Here is a 25,803-nt window from a genome sequence, read left to right as displayed (position 1 = left end):
TGAAGTTGAGTTGAAAGTGCATTGTTCTTATTTACCTTTAGAAGTAACTAGCCATCTTCATCTTCATCCTTCACTGAGTTCTCAAGGTCTTCTTGACAGGCCACAAACTAACTCCAAAATGTAAGCCCTTTCTTCAGTTCCTATAGAAGCATAAGTTTGTGAAGACTGTAAGCCTGTGGACTTTCATTTTTACATGTGAGTAAGGGCTAATTACTTGTAATCTACTAAATAATTTATAGGAGGCATATCTAAACTAAAATCATAAACTGAAATAATCACTAGAATTTACTGAGGAGTCAGTACTCTGCTAAGAGATCTGGCTGCCTCACAATGCTTGGAATCATCTCACTTTCTCCTAGTAGATCTCCCTGCTTCTATCCTTGTGGCTTTACAGTCTTTTTTCAACACAGCACAAAGAGAAAGCCTCCTAAAACGTTAGTCAGACCACATCACTATACTGATCATAATCCTGTGGTGGCTCCCCACTTGACTGCGTCAGAACTAAACTCATTAAATGGCCTGCAAGTCCCACATAACCTCTCTGACCTCATCTACTACTCCCTTGTAGGCTTTCCTCTAGCTGTTCCTTCTGCCCAAAACACTATTCACCAAGATATCCACTTGGCTGACTCCTCTTCTCCCGCATACTTCTGCTTAGTTATCCATCCTATTTAATACTCTAGCCTGCCCCACCTGCCCCCCGGTCACTCCAGTCTCCTTTACCTTACCCTACTTTTTCTTTTTTCCATAACACTTGCCACTCTCCAACTTTACTTTTACTCTAAGTTGAATAATATCCCAGCTTCTTACGTTTATCGTTAACCTTTAACTTCCCCCACTAGAATATAAGCACAGGGACAGAGTAGGATTTTTACTCATGTATCTCAAGCACCTAGAACAATACATGGCATATAGTAAGTATTCCAACAAATACTTGTTGAATGAATTTCTGGGGAGAGAATTTGCCATGACTGGTTTAAGTTGGGTGGGCAAAAAGGAAAAAGCGGCCTCGAAAGAGGGAAACACAGGTGCAGAGAAGTAAGATGTAAACTCTTTGTCAAGGTAAACAGAGGTTCCTTTAGGATTCAGCTACTGCCTACCTCTGTAGCCTTATCTCCAACCCAGCCTACGAACATGCACCCCTCTTCAGCCGTGACAACTGACTTGCACTTTACTGAATATGTACTTTCTCGTCTTTGGGACTTTCTATTCCCTCAACTAGGACCACCCTTTCTACCCCCTCTCCCATAACCTCCCTCTCTGTCAGTTAACTTCTTTGTCTTCTCCACCATGTGCTCATGCCTCCCTTTTTTCTTCCTTCCTCCTGTTTGCTCCAGGATCTCTTAGCACTGCACATACCCTGCTCACAGATAGCACTTGTCACACTCTGTTGGAGCCATTTATTTCCCTGTCTGCCTCCTCAACTAGACCATGAATTCTTTAAGGGCAAGGAATATGACTTTCACTCCAGTTTCCCTAGGGCCTATCAAACTGTCTCATATATTACAAAGACTCGATAAATATATGCACAATTACATGAGCAGTCACAAAACAATGAGAAAAATCACTGTTACTGGAGTATGAAGAGAGGGAAGCAGGGAGTTGCAGCAAGAGATAAAGCTAGGAAAATAGGCTGTGGCAAGATTATGCTACAACCTTATATGCTCTGCTGAAGAATTTGAACTTGTCCTATAGGCATTCGGCAGGCAGTGGTGGTTTCTGTAGCCAGAGAACTGACATGATCAGCTTTGATTTTCAGGAGAATATCCTGCCTTCAATTCTTCATCCATTTCCAAAACACCTGCTAAGAGAATCGCTGAAAGGACACAGATGTGCAGTGGTTTAGGTTTGGAGATACAAATAGAATTTTTTACGTCCTGTCTTCAGAATTTGTTTTTCTGGCTATTTTGCTCAGTAGATTATAACAGCATGATAATGAGGCCAAGGTCATGGTTTAAATTCCTGGGTGAGTCAGTCAGTGCAGTGGCCACAGCTGACTGTTAATCTTTGCCAGTTGTCAGATGACAACATGTTATTTCTTGACAAGGAACTGGGTGGAAGGATATGACTGGTTCATCAAAAATTAATCAGCATTATTGGAAAAGTAACTCAAAGTGCTTAACTGTGACTATAGGACCATACTGTAATTTTAAATAAAAATAAGAATATTAAATTGGTGATTAACAAAAGAGCACAGCATCAGAGAAAGAATACATTGTTTGTTCCTAGAAAAGAAGCTACAGATTAGTACAGTTTAATTATTGGTATTTGAAGCCAAGAAGTAATGAAAAATTTCAAGGATGTTAGTGTAGATAAGTTTTATTAATTACTTTTTGTGTATCTAGCAATATAGGAGGTTATTACTTAATTATTATGTCATAAAACCCATAGAGCCATTTATATTAAAAAGGTCTGGGAAAATCATATTCTAATCATCTTTCACTTATAGCATTATAAAGTTATTTCTATTTTTATTCCCTCCTAGCAATCAATGAGCACATCTTTAAAGTGAAATAGGACAGTATTGGAGGTTGGGACATATAGGCGTAACTGATATAAATATTCTCTTAATTATATCTTCATCTTAATTACAATGCTGACCATTTTCAGAAGTAAAAAAAACAAATGAATTTTATAAGATCAGAAATAAATATAAAACCCTTATGAAAAAATACATCTAGGCATTTAATATCAATTAAATAGCAACAGCTGTTAACATCATAAAAGATAATCAACCAGGCATTATGTGCTTCCTGATGGAAAAACTATACAACCTGTGAAGTTGTCTGGCAAAAAAAAAAAAAAAAATCAATCCTGAATTTACAACATTTTCTAGATCCAACTACCAATTTACAGGAAATACTGAGAACAGAGGAACGTATTAAACTACACCATGGTCCCCCACTAACTGGTGACCTGGAACAAGATAGTGACCTCCTGGAGCCTCAGACTTCTCACGCATGACCTGGTAAGAAATGTTCCCTCATAGTGTGGTTGTGAGGGCTGAACAACTGGGCTTACAGCATCATGCAGAGTAGCAGGTGTATAATAAAATTCTCTTCTCAGAGCTATTCCTCCATCAAGTTCCATTTTAAGTCTCAGTTTCCATGACCACTTTGACTATATTTATTTATACTTATTTAATTTTTGTATCCGTTCCATCTCCCCAACTTCATTGTAAATTCAAGGCCAAATTTTACTATCCTCATTGTAAAAAATATTTATAACACTTAAGAGCCATCCTGTGTGTCAGATAGCATGCTAAGTGCTTCACTTACCTAATCCTAACAATGACCCACTGAGATATTAACCCCATTTTAGAAACCTAAAAAGGGAGGCTTACTTCAGACAACTAGTGAGTGGTGGAACCAGAATTCACAATGAAGTGTCTCAATTCTAGTCTCTGCTCTCTTAAACACAGTGCTTCTATCCCACTCAGGCACATTGTAGGAACACCATAGGAATCTTTGAAAATTGCAAGTAGACCCAATATATGAGATACCATACAAGCCATACAAATGTGCATGTTAATGACAGAGCTTACTTGAACAAGACTTGTATTAATAGCAAATAAAATTTATTACATGATTAAACTGCACTATGGGATTGCAATCTGTGGAACACTCTATAGAATATTTTACAGGGCAAAACCCAACTGTTGTTTTTTTTTGTTTTTTTTTTTTTGTTTTTTTCCAACTGTTGTTTTTTTTCTTTTTTCTTTCTTTTTTTGTTTTTTTTTTTTGGCCGTGCTGCACGACCTGCGGGATCCTAGTTCCCCGACCAGGGAATCAAACCTGGGCCCCCAGCAGCGGAAGTGCAGAGTCCTAACAACTGGACCACCAGGGAATTCCCTAAAACCCAGTTTTTTCAGCAAATATATTACAAGGAAAAAAAATTAAAAAGAGATGGAGGGGGAATCTATATTTTAAATGGAACTTAAAAGACATCAACAAAGTGCAAGGATTTGTGGACCTCATTTGGACCTTGATTTAAAAAAAAAAAGAGTAAAAAATCTTTTATAAGAGAACTGAAAATTTGGACAGTAACTAGGTACCTGATGATAATGGGGAATTATTGTTGCTTTCTTTGGTTAATAATGATATTGTGATGATGTTTTAAAACAGTAAAGAATCCTTAGTGATACATACTAAAATACCTATAGATGAAATTATGTGATATCTGAGTTTGCTTCAAAATAATATGGATCGGGGTGTGCATGGGGCGAAATTGGCCGTGGAAGATGATAGTAAAAAATTCTTTGTAATAAAAGTTTTTGGAAAGAAAATAAGAGTCTCTAACTTCCACTCTAGCTGCCTTTCATTAAACAAGAAAATCAACAAAGTCGACATTCATTGTCAAGCATTCATTATTTGTCGGATAGATAGTATGTTAGCTGCTTTCACATTTTTTTACCACCTTCTCACACCATCCTACAAAGAATAAGTATCATTCCATTTTATAAGTAAGAAGACAGCCTGAGAGGTTTAGTGATTCGACCAAAGGAAGAGATTCAATTTCAAGGCAAATTTTCAATCTAGGTATCCTGACTTTCTATCCAGTATTCATGCCACTATACACAATTGTTTAATATAGCTATACATATATATTCTGTTTCCATGACTAAAATCTGAGTATACTTTACTGTAGTGTCTGGCGTGTAATAGGCATCATAAAATAGTTATATTTAACCCAACCTGCTCCCTAATAACTATAATACTTAAAATGCAAAAAAAATACTGTAACAGAAACAAATGTTTTGTTAATGTTCCAGTTTGCCTGACATTATCCCAGTTTGCCTGACACTATCCCAGTTTGCCCAGGACAGTCCTTGTTTAATCTGTTGATCAGGTGTAATTATTAGTTGCAACTCCTTTCAAAGTATCCCAGTTTGCACCTCAAATTTTACAGTCATGCTATACTTAGTGTAATATGAATTAGGCTCAGGTGTACATAATGGGTATAGAAATTTCTATAAAGTTCAAACAGTATTTCCCAGAGGAAAGGTCTATGTCATAACCATCCTGTAATTAACACCCTATATGGTAGACATTTAATAAATTTGGTTGAAATATAGTTAGTGAGTTCTCCATTACAAAAGAGTAAATTTTTAAAAAGTAAATCACTCTAGGGCTTCCCTGGTGGCGCAGTGGTTGAGAGTCCGCCTGCCGATGCGGGGGACACGGGTTCATGCCCCGGTCCGGGAAGATCCCACATGCCACGGAACAGCTGGGCCCATGAGCCATGGCCGCTGAGCCTGCGCGTCCGGAGCCTGTTGCTCCGCAACGGGAGAGGCCACAACAATGAGAGGCCCGCGTACCCACCCCCCCAAAAAAAAAAAAACCAAAAAAAAAAAAAAAAAAAAGTAAATCACTCTAATTAAATTAAATTATATTCTCCCCTAGGACAAGATTTTTACCCCAGCTGGAATCCAGAAATAGCTAAAAGGAATACCAGGAAAACAGAGCCCATCTTTTAACAAAGAATCATGGCGAAATGAATCAAACTGCCTAGGATTTGTAAGCCAAGCATAATAAATAATTGATATACAAGTCATCAACATAGGCTGAAATACAGTGCAAGAAGATAAAGTCAAAGGAGGCTTCCCAACTAGAAGAAAAGATAATGGTTTTTATTTGATAGCATGTAGGAAGGGACTGTAGAAATCTGGCCAAAATCTAATCATGTAGGAATAGTCTGCAATCCAAGATTTCCCACAATACTGTGGCTTTCAGAGACAAGGGGTGGGATTATCCTTTGCAATGTAAACTGACTGCTGTATACTTCAAATGTCTCCCTCCACCTATGAGGATTGCTTTGGTCTTATCAAGATGGTGCCTGATCCAACTGCTTTCGTCCATGTCCTTTACTCCGCCAGACACTGTGAAATTCAAGAAACCGCATCTTAGATCTGATGAAAGGAGATGCAAAGCTTACTATCAGCTGTGTACTGATGGTACTGTATCCCTAATTACTTCACTATCTTTCTGATTAGCATCATATAACACTAAAGAGAAGAGGAGATAGAAAAGAGTCTTGTCATTTCCCACAAGGGAAAGGTGAGGAAAAGATAAGCAGAAGAGATAGAGAATAATCCAAGTTTATTAGAGTCTTTACCTTACTTAGTCAAGGGAAATTTAGTTCATCCAAAAACCAGAGAGAGAAAAATAAGTTTATCATATTTATTGTCTGGATACTTTGTGGGGTGCCTAGTATATGCAGAGAAGAATGTCACCATGCCAATAACTTGGAGAAAGTCATTCAACTTTGGGGGCTTCAGTTTTCCTCTTGTAAACTGAATAAAAATCCTCCATAAGGATTCTTTCTACCTTTTGAATGTAGCCATTGTATGAAATACTGCCGTTATCTAATACTCTCTTCTGAAACATATCATTCAAACAGCAAGCATGGATCAGGAACTATTGAGAACAGCATGACTATATGAAAAATACTGTCTACATCAAAAAGTTCACAGTGTAGTATGAGAGACACACAAGTACTTAGAATCCATTTGATACATGTTGTAAGAGAGGTATCTATAAAATTCTGTAGAGTACAAAGAAGATACACCTAACTCTTATGAGAAACCATAGAAAGAAAAATTTCAAATGGGTATTGAAGATCAGGGCAAAAAAGTTTTTTAGGAAGTGGAACAAAGGTGAATACTCAGAATTACAAATTATTTTGTACAACATTGAATATGGGTTTTAAGAGATTGGAAAGGGGCAGCTGCCGGAGATGATGCCAGAAACTGAGCTAGACCAGAACCTCTATGATATGTTAAAGAGTTTGGACTTCATCCTATAACAGTGCTTCTCAAACTTGAATGTGCATAAAAATCACCTTTGTATATTTCATTAAAATACAGATTCTGATTCAGTTAGTTTGGCTGGAGACTGAGATTCTGCATTTCCAATGAGCTCCAGGCAATGCCTCCTATACTGCTGATCCATGGACCACATTTTAAGTGTGAAGTGTATTCTAAAGAATAGAAGTGATATGGTGAGATTGTTTTTAGGAAAGGTTACTCTATAAAAAGGTAAGAAGTGAAATGGAGAGAAACAAGCATGGTAGTAAAAAGAAAAATTGGGAAGCTGTTAAGATAATAAAGGTCAGATAGGACCTGAACAGTGGTAATGCAGATGGAAAGGAGGTGATATCTTTAAGATATTCTGAAGATGTAGGAAGAATAGGACTTAGTGACCAATCAGCTGGGACAGGTGAGGGAGAGAGAAGAGTCCACAAAAGAATCCAGTAAACTCATTTAATTTGGTGTTTGGGTTTTTTGTTTTTGTTTTTGTTTTGTCTGTTTGTTTTGTTTTGTTTCGCTGCACTGCATAGCTTATGGGATCTTAATTTCCCAACCAGGGATCAAACCGGAGCCCATGGCAGTGAAAGCACCGAGTCCTAACCACTGGACCGCCAGGGAATTTCTATCACTTAATTTGATTTAAATGAATAAAATCTCATTAAATCAATGTTGAACTTCATCCCAAAGATAAGAAAAGACTGTAAAAGTACACTTGTTTGGGGAATTCCCTGGCAGTCCAGTGGTTAGGACTCTGTGCTTTCATTGCAGGGGGCATGGGTTTGACCCCTGGTCAGGGAACTAAGATCCCACAAGCCATGCAGCGCAGCCAAAAAAACTACACTTGTTTGGCTACAACAATCTTCTGCCATTTTTTTCTATTTAACTCTGTAATAGTCTAAGGTTGATCTAGAGCTGTGTTGTCTGATATGGTAGCCACTAGCCATAGCCACACTAGCCACAGGTGGCTAGTAAATTTAAATTTATATTAATTTATTACTAAATTACTTAAAATTAAGTGACATTAAAAATTCAATTCTTGGGGACTTCCCTGGAAGTCCAGTGGTTAAGACTCCATGCTCCCAATGCAGAGGGCATGGGTTCAATCCCTGGTTGGGGAACTAAGATCCTGCATGCCACATGGCACAACCAAAAAAGAAAAAATAAGTTCTTCATATGATCCAGCGATCCCACTCCTGGGCATATATATCTGGAGAAAACTAAAATTCGAAAAGATACATGCACCCCAATGTTCACAGCAGCACTGTTTACAACAGCCAAGACATGGAAACAACCTAAATGTCCATCAACAGATGAATGGATAAAGAATATGTGGTATATATACACAATGCAATATTATTTGGCCATAAAAAAAGAATGAAATAATGCCATCTGCAGCAACATGGATGGACCTAGAGATTATCATACTAAGTGAAGTAAGTCAGACAAAGAAAGACAAATATCATATCTGCTTACACGTGGAATCTAAAAAGAATAATACAAATTAACTTATTTATAAAACAGAAACAGACTTACTGACATTGAAAACAAACTTATGGTTACCAGAGGGGAAAGGGGGGAAGGGATAAATTAGGAGTTTAGGATTAAAATATACACACTACTATATATAAAATAGCTAACCAACAAGGACCTACTATAGCACAGGGAACTATACTCAATATCTTGTAATAACCTATAATGAAAAAGAATCAAAAAAAGGATATCTGTATCTATCTGTATATATATATATAAAACGGAATCACTTTGCTGTACACCTGAAACTAACACAACGTTGTAAATCAACTATATTTCAATAAAAAATTTTTAAAAATTCAATTCTTCAGTTACACTAGTCACATTTCAAGTGCTCAATAACTGTATGTGGCTAATGGCTACCATTTTGCACAGCATCAATATAGAACATTTTCATCTCAGAAGAAATATCTATTGGACAGCACTAATAGAGGCTCATCTAGGCATCTGTATTGCAAGGAGTCAACATTAGGAAAAACATTCCATTATCTTTATTCTTTGTTTATTTGTAAGATAGTTTAGTATTTTTTTTTTAAGTGTGACAATGAATTAAGAAACGGGAACAGGACTTCCCTAGTGGCAGAATGGTTAAGAATCCGCCTGCCAATACAAGGAACACAGGTTTGATTCCTGGTCTGGGAAGATCCCACATGCCACGGAGCAACAAAGCCCCTGTGCCATAACTACTGAGCCTGTGCTCTAGAGCCCGCGAGCCACAACTACTGAGCCCATCTACCACAACTACTGAAGCCCACGCACCTAGAGAAGAGAAGCCACCACAATGAGAAGCCCACACACCACAACAGAGTAGCCCCTGCTCGCCACAACTAGAGAAAGACTGCGTGCAGCAATGAAGACCCAACACAGCCAAAAATAAAATATTAATTAATTAATTTTTTTAAAGAAATTCAAATTGAAAAAAATAATAAAAATGGGCAGAAGATCTGAAAAGACATTAAAAAAGAAAGAAAGAAAGAAAGAAACAGGAATGTTTGAAGGTGAGGAGATCTTGGCAGACTCAACAACATTGTTTTCTTTTGAGAAACAACACCAAGGTTTGAAAATTCCAGAAGACGTCTCAAGATCATAACACCCTTGAGAAAATGAGCTCATTTTTAAGTAAGTCTGTGAGACTGATAAAAGATACATTATTCCCCATATGTAAGCAATAAGTAAATAAGGTTCAATTTTAAAGCCTTGTGCAATTGTCATGAGTAGTTTAGTCAAGAATAAAAAACTGAGTATAGAGGTTTAAAGAAAGAGTCTATTCCAGGACTTTTCCCCGTAACAACAGTAAGCTTACCAACAGAGAAAGAATGCTTTACCTCATGGGATGCTTTCAGTGATATATACAGAAAAATTCGACACAAACTGACAAATAAGGAAAGTTATTGGCTCATTTACCTAGAAAATCCAGAAGTGGATAAGGTTTCAGAATTGATTGGTCTAGCAGTCTAGCTATGTTTTATTAAGGACTCAGTTTCATTCTAAATCTGTACATGGTGTTGACTTTATTTTAACAATGATTACTTTCACTGACATAATATGGCTGACAAAAATAATCAGGGCCTCTTCATACCTAAGCTAGTCTGCTCCCATATCCCTTCAACAGAAGTTCTAAACTGTGCACTGATTAGAGCACTTCTCATTCATCCCTGGGGCCAGGGCAGTCCATGCTCTGCTAACTTAGCTGTGACTAACCTGAATCCATCATCGTAGCAAGAGGCTTGGCCTACCCAAACCACGTGGTTACCACATAAAAGGGGAAGACTGAAATAGATGTTGGGGAAATAACCATAATATTTACAATGTCAGCAGAAAAAGAAGATAATTTTTTAGTTCTCATTTATATCAACTTATTTTTTTAAATCCTTACATTCCAAGCCATTTTTTCTTGATAAAACACTGTGAAATGTGAAAATGAGCAAATGATGTTTCAAGTTCACAGATAAAAATCACATTAGAGAAAGCACGAGGAAGAAAATGGTGGCATGAAGGTAATTTTACTTTTTACTGCAGCCACAAAAAGTGAGGGAAATAGGTTCAAAAAGAATTGATGGTATAAGGATAATTGGGATATATTCAGATTTTACTCTAAAACTATAGATGAGAATCTTTCATAAAATGCAAGCAGTACCAAAAGTAAAGTGGAATGACTTTGGCCACCCTACTGTTAAAATATACACACATAGGAATTAATTACCTTATAAATAGAGTTTCTAATATACAAATACGTATTGAATTGATGACCATGATAAGGTACAACCTTAAGCAAGTTATTGCTTACCTTTCTCCACTGTTGATTGGAAGATTTTTATTCAAATCCAGTAGAAACATTTCAAAAGTTTTATCAAAATAACTGAAAGTTTATTCCCCTAATGTTTTTTTCAAGTAACTAAAAGGACCCTAGGTGGATGCAGGAGATTAAAAATAATAATAATAGTAATAATAATGCCCACACTTTGTTTTACTCTCATTTGATGTTTAATGACAAAATTTTGGTTTCAACGTCTACCTCAATGAAACTAATATCTAAAACTGTCTCTCATTTCACTTCTTCATTCTCAGCTGTCTATGAAGTATTTATACTTGAGGATTCCACTACCACCTCAAACTTAATATGCCTAAAACAGAATTTATCCACTATCCCTTCCCCAGCAACAACAAAAAGTTCCTTTTCCAACTTCTATTTTTCTGTCATTGGAATCATTATTCCCACTCCCACCCCCCAGCCCCAAATCTTCTGTGGCAGGAATGTCGAAAACATCTGTAATTACTCCTTATGTTTTTTCTTATATGTAATCAGCCCCTGCATACTATCAATTATCTCTTTATCATATCTCAGAGATATCCCATAAACTATTCTCATTGCCACCACTCTAACCTAGGTTATTATCACATCCCACTCAAATAATTGCAATATCCTAGTCGGAGAAAGATCACTGGACTTGGACTCTGTATACCACCAATTAGTTATGTCCTTTTAGGTATCACAATCTTTGAGCCCCAAACTCCTCTATAAAATGAATAGGGCTAGGACTTCCCTGGCGGTCCAGTGGTTAAGACTCTGCTCTTCCAATGCAGTGGGTGCAGGTTCCATCCCTGGTCCAGGAAATAAGATCCTGCATGGCATGTGTGTGGTACGGCCAAAAATTAAAAAGATAAAATGGACAGGACAAGGTTGTCACTATGTTCTCTTCAGTTCTAAAATTTTGTGCCAGAACTATTTCCCCTTGCTTCAGTCTCTTCTACTTTTCCCCTCCAAATCATTCAGTACACTGCTATCAGATCAACCTTTAAAAACAGCCCTTTTACTATGACATGTAGGAGGCAGAGTAAAGCAACAGTTCAGAGTGCCAGCTCTAAGGTCAGAATGCAAGGATTCTAACCTCAGCTCTGCCACTTATCAACCATGTTACAAAGCATGTTCCTCATCTGTTGAACAGGGAAACAGCACCTCATTAAAGAGCTCAAAATTAAATGAGGTAATACATATATATGCCTGGCACATTGTTAAGTGCTCAATAAATGTTTATTATTCTTACATTACCCAATCAAAATCCAACAACTCATCCTGCCTACAAAACAAGTCCAAAATCTGTAGCCAGAGTTTTAACTTTTTCTGCATCTACCTCTGAACCACTTTTTTTACACTTGTCTTTACTGTTACATTCTATAGACCCTCCCTCCCAAACATGTTGGTCTACTCTTTATCTTCAAGGGCTTTCTGACTTATTTGCATCTCTTCAATGCCACTTATGCCTGGAACACGTCAGCCTCTTCTGTCTACTTATTTGAAATCAAAAGGCTTTCAGCTACATGTAAAAAAAACGGACAAACAAAAACCTTAAACTAGGTTAAACAATAAGGAAATGTTTGGCCTGGTGGCAAGGCAGGTTTTATTTTATTTTTTTAATATTTATTTATTTGACTGTGCTGGGTCTTAGTTGCAGCACGCAGGATCTTCATTGCAGCATGCTGCAGCATGCGGGATCTTTAGTTGCAGCATGCAGGATCTAGTTCCCTGACCAGGGACCAAACCCAGGCCCCCTGCATTGGGATCACGGAGCCTTAACCACTGGACCACCAGGGAAGTCCCAAGGCAGGTTTTAGATTGGCTGGATCCAGTGGCTCCACCTCTGTTTCTCTGCAGTTCTCTTGGCAGTGCCCTTGTCTGTATGTTTCCTTGACCCTCTGGCTGACTTACTACCTGGAAAACAATGGCTCTAGTTGTTCCAGGCTTCATATTCATGCACCCTGTTGTTTGAGGAAGAGAGAAATTCTTCCCAGTATTCCAAGTAAGAGTCCTGAAATTCACCTTGATTGGGTCATAGTCTCCTCCCATCCCCCATCCTCAGCCCCAACCAAACAATGATGTGACCAGGGGAAATGGAATGTGCCAGTGATTATATTAAACCAACCACAAATCCCCCTGAAACTTGAGGTGGGATCAGGTTCCCTCCAAATACTTGAGCTTATGGTAGAAGACATTATCCAAGCTAAAGTCTGAATGCTGTTAACAGTGAGAAAGCAAATAATGAATATTGGTTATGGAGCCAAGAATGTCCACTCCACCATCCCTAAGGCCCAATTAAAGACTATCTCTTTGACAATGTTAGTTTCTATAAACACTGCTTTGACTTGCTTTATACTATGTATATGTCTTGCCTCTCTCAGTAGATTATAAATTCCTGAAGTCAGGGACACTATATTCCTACTCAGCACTAAGCACATATAGAGAGCACTCCCTGAGGGATAAAATAGTTGAATGTTGGATTCAGTGCTATGTATTTGGAAAGTGGAACTAAGTGGTTGAAAGAAGTGGGGTGGGTAGAAAAGAGTATCACATCTCTTAGAACAATTCTGGGGGAGAGGAACAACCTAGGTAATGGATCACTGGGTAAAATAAGTCAGGAAGTGTCGCTCCCCAAAACAGGATTAGGGGAGTGATAGGAATCCCATTTCTACTTTCAGATTTGAGGCCAATATGATTTTCTAATAGCTCTGTTTGATAATTATATTTACGCCTCCACAAGTGGCTTTCTTAGCCTTGATAATCTCAATTCAAGTTTCTTATTTCCTTTGGACCTCGCAAAGTGTTTCTCCTCACGTGGTATCAGGGAAAACATATTCTGTTCATTTACTTCATAACTGCTCCCTTGACCTCTCTATTGCTCCCCTAACCATTAGAACCCAAGATGCTCTTGCAAACAGGACTAATTATTGACAGTCTTCATCTTTTGCAAATGGAAGTGATGACAGACCCACTGCTTTGTATAAAAATATTTTGCTATTTCTATACAAAATATTTTATTAATGGAAACCACACAGTATGTTATATTGAAATGTTATGACTTGAAATTTGTGTATCTAATGTCTCTAATAATAAAGGCTTCACAGTACAACTGTTGCTTGTAGATTTGCAGCTGGCTGGCATTTTAACTTTTAATTTACATTTTTAATTTAAATATGACTGATCTGAAATAATTAGAAAAATTCTCCTTGAATCATTGCATTTCAAAAGAAGAAAGCAAATCCAGCTGTCTAGTTGTGAGGCAACCTTTTATTTAGAAATTGAGATCATTAGCACATCATTAATGCTTTCTTTCTCTCTATTAAATATTCTCCTAATAATGCTAAATCAAATGAAGCCTCTTTATATAAAGTCAGATTCACCAGAACAACACAGCAAAGTATAGAGGTGAGAATTATTAACATGTTATGAAAAAAAAACTCATTTCTAAAAACAGTTTCAATAAACAATAAGTATGCAAATAACTACTGCAGTTTCTCTTTCTCAAACCTTAAAAAATGCATTTTTAGGTAATGGTTCCAATAATTGTTCTGTCTTCCCCACTGAATTTTGAACTCCTGAAGGTATGTGTAATGCCTTATTCTTATTATTCACTTATCCTCTAGCATAGTGCTTTCTATACCACTGAATATTTATTAAATCTAATTAAAAATCAATAAGCCCTGCTAATAAATCAGCAATTAATAGGAAATATTTTGACTCTAAAATCCTGACACTTGAAAGAAAAACATCTAAGCATAGGAATGTGATTTTCCTCATTTAAAATGCTGAGGCTTTATTTTTTTCCTTTTGCTTTTAGCCTTTATTGTTTACCTAAGTATTGAAAAAAAGTAAATATATCTGGTTAATGATAAAACATCACTTCACATTTTCAAATCCTAGATCATCTTCATTTTAGTTTTAATTTACCTTTTAATTTTACCTTTTTAGAAAAAGAAGAAAAATGACTAAACTCTTTTTTTTTTTTTTTTTTTGGTGGTACGCGGGCCTCTCACCGTTGTGGTCTCTCCCATTGCAGAGCACAGGCTCCAGACGCGCAGGCTCAGCGGCCATGGCTCACAGGCCCAGCGGCCATGGCTCACAGGCCCAGCCACTCCGCTGCATGTGGGATCTTCCCGGACCGGGCACAAATCCGTGTCCCCTGCATGGGCAGGCGGACTCTCAACCACTGCGCCACCAGGGAAGCCCCCTAAACTCTTTTTTAATGCTGAGTGTAGGAGGTCATAATTTTCTGCTACAGGATTGCTGATGTTTTTTCCTTCTTCATTCCCATGTGTTTCTATGAAAGGACTATTCTTTTGTTACTGTGTATGTGTTATAGGGATATGATTTAAGTCACTTTGTGATGATGATGATGATGACCCTTTAGATCACTTCCTCACAGAATGCTCAAGAAGTTGGCAAATCTGTTAACCTCAGCCAGAAAGGTTTAGATATTATAATAATATATTTAGATATTATAATTCTGATAATCCACTATGGATAAGGTATATACCTCAGGCTAGAAACCTGAACTGCGTAAGAAGACCCCAATTAATCTGAGACATTTAAGCCAGTCTCCTAAACCTTAGTCCAAGAATGAGTCAGTATGTGATGAAAACACCTCTCGTGTGATGGTACTGAGATGCCCTGTCATATAGAGGCAGGGAGATGAAAGGCAAGGAAACTGTGCTTGCAAAATTGATCTAATCCTTTAAGGTTTCTGTATGGTTATAATTATTTCATAATCAAAAACACATCTTTTGGGCTTCCCTGGTGGCACAGTGGTTGAGAATCTGCCTGCCAATGCAGGGGACACGGGTTCGAGCCCTGGTCTGGAAAGATCCCACATGCCACAGAGCAACTAGGCCCGTGAGCCACAACTACTGAGCCTGCGCGTCTGGGAGCCTGTGCTCTGCAACAAGAGAGGCCGCAACAGTGAGAGGCCCGCGCACCGCGATGAAGAGTGGCCCCCGCTTGCCGCAACTAGAGAAAGCCCTTGCACAGAAACGAAGACCCAACACAGACAAAAAATAAATTAAAAAAAAAAAAACATCTTTTATGCTTGAGGTGGGTTTTTTTTTTTGCTATTTCCTTTAATTTTTTGTTCTATCTTAATATTTAGTGAAGTTTTCAAAGTGACCACTTATTTATTCTGTCCTAAGGAGAACCAAGGAAGGAAATATTGTTCACATTTGGACCAGAGTTTGGTACCCAGCATAATTCAAATTGGGACAGCACAAATCTTCCCAAGGGAAGATGAAAATGGAGGTGAAATAATTAGGGTCATTTGCTTGGCTTCTCCTCCTAGAGATTTTCCTTCCAGAATTTTCACTGAAAGAACTTCAGAAGGTTTTGTGTTTCAGCTTTTACAAGAAAAGCGTTGTGACACAGCATCGTGACACATCATATTTTTACAAAGTTTATAAGATCATTCTTAAGCATGAGTTAAGCACTCTTAACTCATGTAATTTCCCTAAGAGGAGGTAGAAAAATAGTGAGGAAAATCTCAGCAAAACAAGACTAAAGACATGGGGACATCTTTGCCTAGTACCATCACCATCAATTTAATTATAGAGCCCCATGGTGCCTGATGATTACCTTCTACTGCACTTGATGCTGTGCTAGGCTGGTACAAAGATAAGTCCCTAATGGCTTCAAATATGTAGTAATAATTGGGAGTATGAGATTTAATAGAGTTGAAATAATATTGAGAGATAGTAAAAGAAGATATAAAATTCAGTTAGAGGAAAGTTTAGAGGAGTTAAAATAAAAGAGAAATAGCATTGAAATCAGGGGGAATTGTGAGTTGGGTCTTTACAAATATAACTGAGAAAAAAATGGCAGAAGAAATGGCTGCGGGAAAAAAAATCTTTATCTATATATATTCCTGAATTTGAAGGGAAGAAATTATACCCAGGAGGTACATAAAGGATGGAGAAATATGGTCCTCATTAGCTTCAATAAACCAATTAACATTTTAATCAATTTTTCTAGGCTTGTAGACTAGAGCCTAGAGCATTTTAATCAATTTTTCTAGGCTTGTAGACTAGAAGAAATGCGAACTACCTTTGACTCCTCCACTGAGTCCCCTATATCTATACTGTCACTAAATTCTTTCTACTTTAACCATTTTCTCTACTCTTACTTTTTTCTTTCCTTCTCAACTGCCACTTCACCAGACTTCAATCTGTCTTGTATTAAGGCCAGCAGATTAATATTCCTAATAATTATTTCCATCATGTCACCATTCATCCTCTCAAGAATCTACATTGCCTAGAGTATCAAGGCCAAGCTTCTCTTTTGGAGAAATAAGAGCCCTCCACCATCCAAATTCACCCTCCTTGTATAAATTTTAATTTCTAATACCGCCTAAAACATATACTCATTTCAGACAGGGACATCTATCTAAGCACTTCTCCCACAATGCCAAGCCCATTCTTGCTTTACTGACTGTGCAAGTGCCAGTGTATTGCTGAAAGGACCTTGCTGCTGCCCTGTTCACTAAATTGTCTCATTTTCAAAGTTCAGTTCAAGTCCCACTGCCAGAAAGAGACCTTTTTCAGTTACTCTGGCTGTAACAACACGGATGCGTCCTATTTCTGAAATCATTCTCTCCTTAGAGTTAGGGCAAGTAAGAAATATTTCTTTCTTTAAAGCTTTACTAGGAAGGTTATAAGCTACTTGGGGCCATGTTTTTAACTCCCTTTTTCTCCAGTGTTGTATAAAATGAGTTGGGCCTTTGTTTATTCTTAATGCTTTGACTCACAGAAAAACTGAAATTTAAATTTGAAGATTATGATTTAGGAAAAATTTTTAGGAATTTGTACAAATTTAGAAATGTATACAGTATTGGTGTGGTATACGGTTTTACTATTTATATTAAGTAGCTTCTTAAAAATAAACTATACTCATGGCAAAAGAAAATTCAAAAGTTTTCCTCTTTATCCCCAGTCACACTATCCCCAGTTCCACTCTACAGAGGTAGCCAGTATTAACGGATTCTGCCAAAATCATTCAGAATATGTCTATGCATATGCATGTACTTAAGGCAAATGAGATCATAATTTACATACTGTTCTACCAATTTGCATTTTTAATTAAAAATATACCTTGGAACCCTTTCCATATTAGTACTGTATGATTCCATCATCCTTAATATTTTGCATAGTTTTCCATTTATAGCAGAGCTCCATAATTTATTGAACCAACCCTCTATTGATGAGCATTAAAGTTATTTCCAGTTTTCTTGCTATTACAAACAAAGCTACAATTAACATTTTTTTGCACATTTTTGTGTACTCATGCAAGGGTATGTAGAAAAAAAATTCCTAGGTCAAATGGTAGATGTATGTTACTTTTTTTTTTTTTCTTTGGCTGCACCTCTCAGCTTGCAGGATCTCAGTTCCCTGACCAGGGATCAAACCCAGGCCCCAGGAAGTAAAAGCACCAAGTCCTAACCACTGGACGGCCAGGGAATTCCCTGTTACATTTTTAAATAACTGCCAATGCTGTCTTCTAACAAAGGTTGCACAAACTTATTCTCCCACCAACTGTGCAGGAATGCTTGTTTCCCTACACCCTCAGCAGCACTGGGTACTACAACTCTCTTTAATCTTTGTCAGTCTAATAGATGAAAAATAATACCTTCCTGCTATTTTAATACTTATTTCTTTAATTATGAATGACAAACGTTTATTGGCCATTTGTGAAGAGTTACTGCAAAATGTCTTTGCTTCTCCTTCTTTGTCTTTTTCTTACTGATTTCTAAACTTAATTGCACATGAGGAAAATTGGTCTTTTGTTGTCTTATGTGTTGAGAACATATTTTCCAGTTTGCCTTTTTTCTTTTGAATATTTTTACGGTGCATTTTTCTCATATTGCTGTTTCAATTTTTTATGTTGTCAACTTTATTATCATTCTTTTGCTATGTAGTCTGTACTTTGTACCATACTAAAGGCCCTCTCATTTCTAAAAGTATTTTCAAAAATGTATCCATTTTCTCATTGGCATTATCGTGGTTTCATTTCTTCTTTTTTCTTTCAATAAATTTATTATTTATTTATTTTTGGCTGCATTGGGTCTTCGTTGCTGCGCACGGGCTTTCTCTAGTTGTGGTGAGCAGGGGCTACTCTTCATTGCGGTGCACGGGCTTCTCATTATGGTGGCTTCTCTTGTTGCGGAGCACGGGCTCTAGGCACGCAGGCTTCAGTAGCTGTGGCACGCGGGCTTGGTAGTTGTGGTTCGCGGGCTCTAGAGCACAGGCTTAGTAGTTGTGGCACACAGGCTTAGTTGCTCCTCGGCGTGTGGGATCTTCCCGGACCAGGGCTTGAACCCATGTCCCCTGCATTGGCAGGCGGATTCTTAACCACTGCACCACCAGGGAAGCCCTGCTTGGTCTTTTGAGATATATACACATATTTTTATATTATATACAATCTACATAATATATATAGAATAATATATGCATTATATATTATGTATTGATATTTATATCATGTTATTATATAAATACAATACATATGTATTATAAATATTTCTTCATAAATAAATTAGGAGAAATTGATCTCTTAGGATCCCAAATAAGGTGAAATGAGGTTGTCATTGGTTGCTAGTATATGCCAACAATTTCTACCCTAGGCAAAGTAATAAAAGGCAGGGGGGTGGTAATTCCCTGGCAGTCCAGTGGTTAGGACTCAGCGCTTTCACTGCTGTGGAACTAAGATCCCACAAGCCGAGTGGCGAGCCCAAAAAAAAAAAAAGCAGAGGAGGACAACATCCCAGCACCTCCCATCTGATTATCTCCACAGGCTTGGCTGTGGATGAAAGAAGATACCTCTATCCATTCCATAGCCAAGAAAGCCCACCCAAATGGATCCAGAACAAATCAAGAATCTCACCTTTGGTGAAAGGTTGAAAGCATTATAGGTAAAAGAATCAAAATGCAATTTAATGGAGAGAGATGGGAGGCATCCTTAATTTGGGAGGACCCAAAAACAACTTCATAAAAAATGCCTACTTTGTATTTTAAATTATATATTTAATCTTTTGTTTCCTTTATAAGGTATGTCAGTAGTCAGTAATATGGGAAGAGTGTTAAATCTAGTACCAATGTAAGAGGAACATAAGAGCCTGGATTCTGGAGCCAAACTGGGTTCAAATTCCAGCTCTACCACTTAACGACTGTATGGTCTTGGGAACCTCTTCTATAAAATGGACAGAATAATAGCACTCACCGCATAAGGCTCTTCTGAGGAATATGTAAATTAACATATATGCACTTAGAAAAGTACTTGGCACAGAGTAAAGATTATACAAAACTTCTTGCTGTTATAAATGCCTTGGCATCATTTGGGAAGTGGGATGTGGTATTCTGTGTTAGCTTGCTGTCAGTTAAGATAGATTGGAATTCTATCAAATTTTAAAAACTCCCAGCAAAAGATTTATGACCCTTTCTCTTTTCCTAAAATTTTTCTGGTATCCAGTCACCTGCTATATTGCAGTTAGGTCTTGGAGGTAAATGAAGAGGTATACAAAGATTCTCCAGCAAAGACCCTCTTCTTAGGAAGAGAAAGCAAGAGAGCAAGGGTGTCATATCAGGTACGGTCTTATACATTGATGCTATTCCTGCCTCACTGCAATTGCTCCTTGTGCCACAAGCCATCAGAGGGTAACCAGTAACAGTAGTAGTAGTGGTAGTAGTAGGCATAACATCTGAGTGTGTGCCAGGCAATGGGCTAAGTGCTTTAAATACTTAATTTAATTCTCACAAGAACAAGAACACTATGATGTAGGTACTGTTACTGAGAGGGGATACTGCATGATGATTTTGATGGTGGGCTTTAGAGGTAGATTTGCCTGGGATTGTATCCTGGCCCCATCAATTAGCTGGCTGTGTCATCTTGGGCAAATTACCTAACCTCTCTCACCCAGAGAATGAGGATAATGATAGTACTTATCTTATAGGGCTTTTGGGTGAGCATTTCATGAGTTAATACATATAATGTCCTCAGGTTTGGACTGGTTTAGAATGTGGGCTGTGAAAACAGGCTGCTTGGGTTTACATCTCAGCTCCATTACTTAGGAGCTAAGTGGCCCTGGGCAAGTTACCTAACTTATCAGTGCCTCAGATTCCTCCTCTGTAAAATGAATGTGGCCAGAAGAGTACCTACCTCATAGAGGTTTTATGAGGATTAAATTGGTTATATCTGTAAAGTGCTTAGAGAAGGGTCTGGCAATATAAACTTCTCCCCCCTTCTCTCTCACCTCCTGGGACTCCAGCTACATGTGTTAAACCTATTCACTGTGTCCCATTTATCTTTGCCTCTCTTTTCCGTCTTTTTTATCCCTTTTGGAGCTTAAGTCAGAATACTTTGTTCTGACCCTTCTTGCAGTTTGTTAAATCAAAAATAAATATTTACATATACTTTGTTGTCTAAATAAAGAATTCTATGCACTCTCAAAATAAAAAAATAAGTGAGTAGACACTGTACATAGCATATATTTGATGCATGTTTGTTATGCTTATTAACCCCTATATAACATGAGAGGAAACTGAAACTTGGGGAGGTCAAAATAACTTTTCAAGGTTACACAGCTAGCGGGTGATGCAACCAGTATTTAGACCCAGAGTCCAGAGCCTTAATTACTTTAATTATCATACTATGCTGCTATTGCCAGAAAACTAGTAAGACATTGCAGATTTTTGGTGATTTACCTTGTTCTTGAGGGTGGATACTGGCTTTGTTATCTAGTATGTGTGTATATTTTAAGGGCTTTGTTGGGGGTTTGTCATTTCAACCTAATCCACCCTACCTACATCATCCCTAATTTTGCTCAAGATACCTAACTCCCAATTAGAAAGCCTAATTCTTATCTACCATTCTGCATACGCAATCAGTGGGAACTCCCCACCCAGAAGAGAAGAGCAGTAAAACTAACAATTCTCAGGCAAGCAGCCTGTGATTCCAGAATTAACCTCATGCTGCTGCCATCATGAGCCCTTGGGCTGGCAGAGGAAATGAATGAATCACCATTGGTTTTTCTTGTTAGTCTTTAGCTATTTGGAGCAGCACCATTTTAAATAATTAATGAAATTTGAAAAAAAAGAATTAGTGATTTCTTTCTTTGCTGATAAAGCCAGGATGTATCAATATTAACTAGCTGTGAAAGAAGAGAGGAAAAACTTTCAGATGATTTTCTAGGAACAGTTCTGCTTAACTAAAAGGCTCAGATAGCAGGAAACCAGATATAAAACTGGAATGGCAGACTATAAAGTATAGTCTTCAACCATCCACTTGCCATCAAATATACAAAACATTATTCTTTTTACAGTGAGTTCAATGATTTCATTCTGTCTCTCCAACCATTAGCTTTTTTTTCCAGTTTGTTCTTCCCCTAAAATATCATCTATTCTAGGGCTTCCCTGGTGGTGCAGTGGCTGGGAATCCGCCTGCCAATGCAGGGGACCCAGATTCAAGCCCTGGTCCCAGAAGATCCCACATGCCGCGGAGCTACTGAGCCTGCAAGCCGCAACTACTGAGACCGCGAGCCACCACTACTGAGCCCGTGAGCCACAGATACTGAGGCCCACGTGCCTAGAGCCCGTGCTCTGCAACAAGAGAAGCCACCGCGATGAGAAGCCCACGCACTGCAACGAAGAGTAGCCCCCGCTTGCCACGGCTGGAGAGGGCCCACGTGCAGCAACGGGGACCAAACATAGCCAAAAATGAATAAATAAAATAAATAAATTTAAAAAAAATATCTATTCTATCAGTTCTGATGACCACATCTATAGGTGACACCTGAATTTTCATGTCTTATGTCTCCCATTTGTAACTACTTCTTAGAAATATCTGCATGCTTATCTTGCCATCAGCCCAAATCAAATATATTTAAAAGTAAACATAATTCCACTTCTATCTAGGATGGAGAGAGCTGAAAAGAATATTGTTTCCACCTTAATAAAAAGAAAAAGCAGGTCAATCAACATAATCATACCTTTTCTTAAGCCCATCAAACAGCTGATATCACAGGGCAAAAAAAGTACATTGAAATCCAAAGAAAGACAGAAACTTCCAAGGAGAGAGAGGTCAAGAACACAGGCTCACTCGTGGCAGAGCACAAAAGGGAGAAACTCCAGGTGCAGCACAAGCAGGTAAGAAGGCTACAACTAATTTTTTAATGAATTGTTAAAGGCTGAGTGTGGGCTAGTGAGAGAGTTTAGAAACCCTGGGAGCTGCAGACACAGGGGGAGATCACACCCACCTGCAGGTTCTTCTCCATGAATATCCACTGACTGTATCAATATATGCGTAATGGAGAGTACATGGTGTCTGAACAGGGCCATTCTATAGGGACAGGAAACATTTACAGATGAACATCAGTGAAACCATGGTGGGGGAAAAAAGTCACAGAGGACTACAAACAGCTTGAATATCATGCGCACACATGTGTTTATGTTTGGGAAGGAAATTGGAGGAGGCAGGAGGGGTACAGGAGTTCTCAATTTGCCTTGGAGAGGGAAGGTTTTAGGTATCAACTATAGTGTGGCTTTTTTCCAACAATTTCCTATCATGAGGCTTGGCAGTTATTAGTACCATTATGGGAAGATGTAGAGGAAGCAGTGTGAAATCAAGACTGAGAAACGGGGGGGACTTCTCTGGTGGCGCAGTGGTTAAGACTCTGCGCTCCCAGTGCAGGGGGCCCGGGTTCCATCCCTGGTCAGGAAACTAGATCCCACATGCATGCCGCAACTAAGAGTTCACATGCCGGAACTAAGGAGTCTGAGAGCCGCAACTAAGGAGCCCACTTGCAGCAGCAACTAAGACCGGACACAACCAAATAAATAAATAAACAAAATAATTTTTAAAAAGACCGAGAAACGGTTGAGATGAAAGACAAAGTGTAGCAGCTTTTCTATGTGGCTGTTCCCTTCTCAAAAACAGCCTTATCCATCACCCCTACCCACTCCACTTGCTTCCTTAGGCTTACATGTCAATTTCTGCCTGCACTTCTGCTGCCAAGGGTATGTTTACGAAGTTCTTATTACCTGCAATATGGACCATCTCTTTTTCCCTTGTCTGACTGCCCCTTGGGGTTTTCTCCCACCACAGTGAGTGAGGGCAGGGCACTAAATAAGAGCCCAGGAGAGTATCCCCAGGTTTGCCTTATCTGGCTGATGGCTGTCTCTGAACCAGATGCCATCTTTTACTGACACTGGACACGGGTATGGGTCTCCCATTTCTGAGATAGCACAGTGTCATATGCCCTGTTTTCTTTTGTTCACTTAGAGAGCTGTTTCTAACACTCAAGTGACTTCCTTTTAATAACTTTCAAACCTTTTCCACATTCTAAACTCAAAATTTTGTGTTGCTTGTGTTAACCACTGGACTCAATCAGCAGCTTTGTTTTAAAAACAAGGCTACAAAAATCCTCTATGCTAAAACAGAATTGGTCTTTGGGGAAGAGGAGCTCTAAGAAAAATGTGTTTGGAGTTTAATCACACCACCAACAAAATAATTTAAAAGTCATTTGAATTACAAGTAATCAAAAACATATCATTGCTCACCAAACCTAAATGGCTACATGAACCTCTACCTGTAGGGAAGAATGGAGCAATTGTGGTAGAAAGAGAATAAAGAATTGGAACATATGTTTCTTTGGTTTAACCTCAGACATAGGGAAAATCTGATTTGAAGGAAAATGTATGTAAAACGTTTTTCACTATGCTGCAGTCACACATTGGATTTCAGTGCGCGCTGGGGAAAAAGGTACATTTTGACCCATTCCAGTTCATTCTCAGGACTAGACACGGCATGATTTGGAGGGAACTAGAAAGATCTCATACCCCAAAATAATCTTTTTTATACCTTGGGACAAAAATATATCAGAATAACCCCCAGAGAGTATCTTCCTAGAATTCCCTGACTGGTAAGTTTTGGCATCATCACCTGTCATATGGACTGTGGCTTTTCTTTTAATTAATTAATTAATTAATTAATTTTTGTCTCTAATTTCCCCTCCTTTCTGAGTCTTGTTATCTCATCTCAAGCAGTCAGTCACTTATATTTCAGCATGGCTTTGTTCTGCAGTGCAAAAATTTCAGGATATAAATTATCCAGAGTGATAGGAGTACAGTCTGGCTACTTAAACCAGTTTGATGCTTCTTAACTCATTAAACCCAAGTTTAACAGACTGTTACTCAAAATTCACTGCCACGTCAGTTGGTGATTCAGCTCAGTTCTAGCCACGATGCACTGCCCTTGGTCCCAAATGAAAACAGCTTTCTCTCTGCAACTTCTGGATACTGCTTGAACAGTTCTCTTTGGATTCTATCTTAAACCTCTTTATCAAATTTCTAATCTCAGGAGCCTTAGGCCTATTCAGGTGAAGTGATTTAAACTGCTTCTTCCTCCTTCTAAGCCTTTTCTAGACAACTTATCTGTATAAAGCTAATGTACTTCTCCCACTGGACTCTCCTAGTATCCTTCCTGCTCTGGTTCCTCATGCCTCTGGAACTTTCCCCAAGTGTCTCTTTAAGTAACTTCTACCTTTCGTTTTATCCATCTTTTCCTCTCATAGTTTTACCTCCAGGACTTCCAGAACCTTCATCCTATCCCTCTTTTTTTTTTTTGAAATGGATAATTATATTTTTTTACATCTTTATTGGAGTATAATTGCTTTACAATGGTGTGTTAGTTTCTGCTTTATAACAAAGTGAATCAATTATACATATACATATGTTCCCATATCTCTTCCCTCTTGCATCTCCCTCCCACCCTCCCTATCCCACCCCTCTAGGTGGTCACAAAGCACCAAGCTGATCTCCCTGTGCTATGCGGCTGCTTCCCACTAGCTATCTACCTTACGTTTGGTAGTGTATATATGTCCATGCCACTCTCTCGCTTTGTCACAGCTTACCCTTCCCCCTCCCCATATCCTCAAGTCCATTCTCTAGTAGGTCTGTGTCTTTATTCCTGTCTTACCCCCATCCTATCCCTCCTGATAAAACATAAAGCCCATTTACATTTCAGTTACTCTTGCTTCCATATGAACAAGAACACTATATCCTTAAATCCACACATTCACTGGGGAAGGGTTATCTTTTTTTTAGTCCCAAGTTTAATCATCAAAAATCTTGTTAGCCAAGACTGCTTTACATTTGGCACC

General features: G+C 38.3%; 1 protein-coding gene across 1 annotated transcript in view; it reads right to left on the bottom strand.

Annotated features, from left to right (window-relative positions):
• Positions 1 to 25,803, bottom strand: part of RIMS2 (regulating synaptic membrane exocytosis 2) — a 635,932-nt gene that overhangs the window by 582,179 nt on the left and 27,950 nt on the right. The window contains exons 5-7 of the mRNA XM_049700520.1: positions 22,900 to 22,982; positions 1,657 to 1,816; positions 36 to 140 (exon numbers count right to left, since the gene is read on the bottom strand). The gene's annotated coding sequence lies outside the window, so the exon portion shown is untranslated. The remainder of the gene's footprint in view (positions 1 to 35; positions 141 to 1,656; positions 1,817 to 22,899; positions 22,983 to 25,803) is intronic.

The sequence above is a fragment of the Orcinus orca genome, chromosome 17 (genome assembly GCF_937001465.1).
Source record: "Orcinus orca chromosome 17, mOrcOrc1.1, whole genome shotgun sequence".
Taxonomy (NCBI): Eukaryota; Metazoa; Chordata; class Mammalia; order Artiodactyla; family Delphinidae; genus Orcinus; species Orcinus orca.
This window is presented reverse-complemented; position numbering and strand designations above follow the sequence as displayed.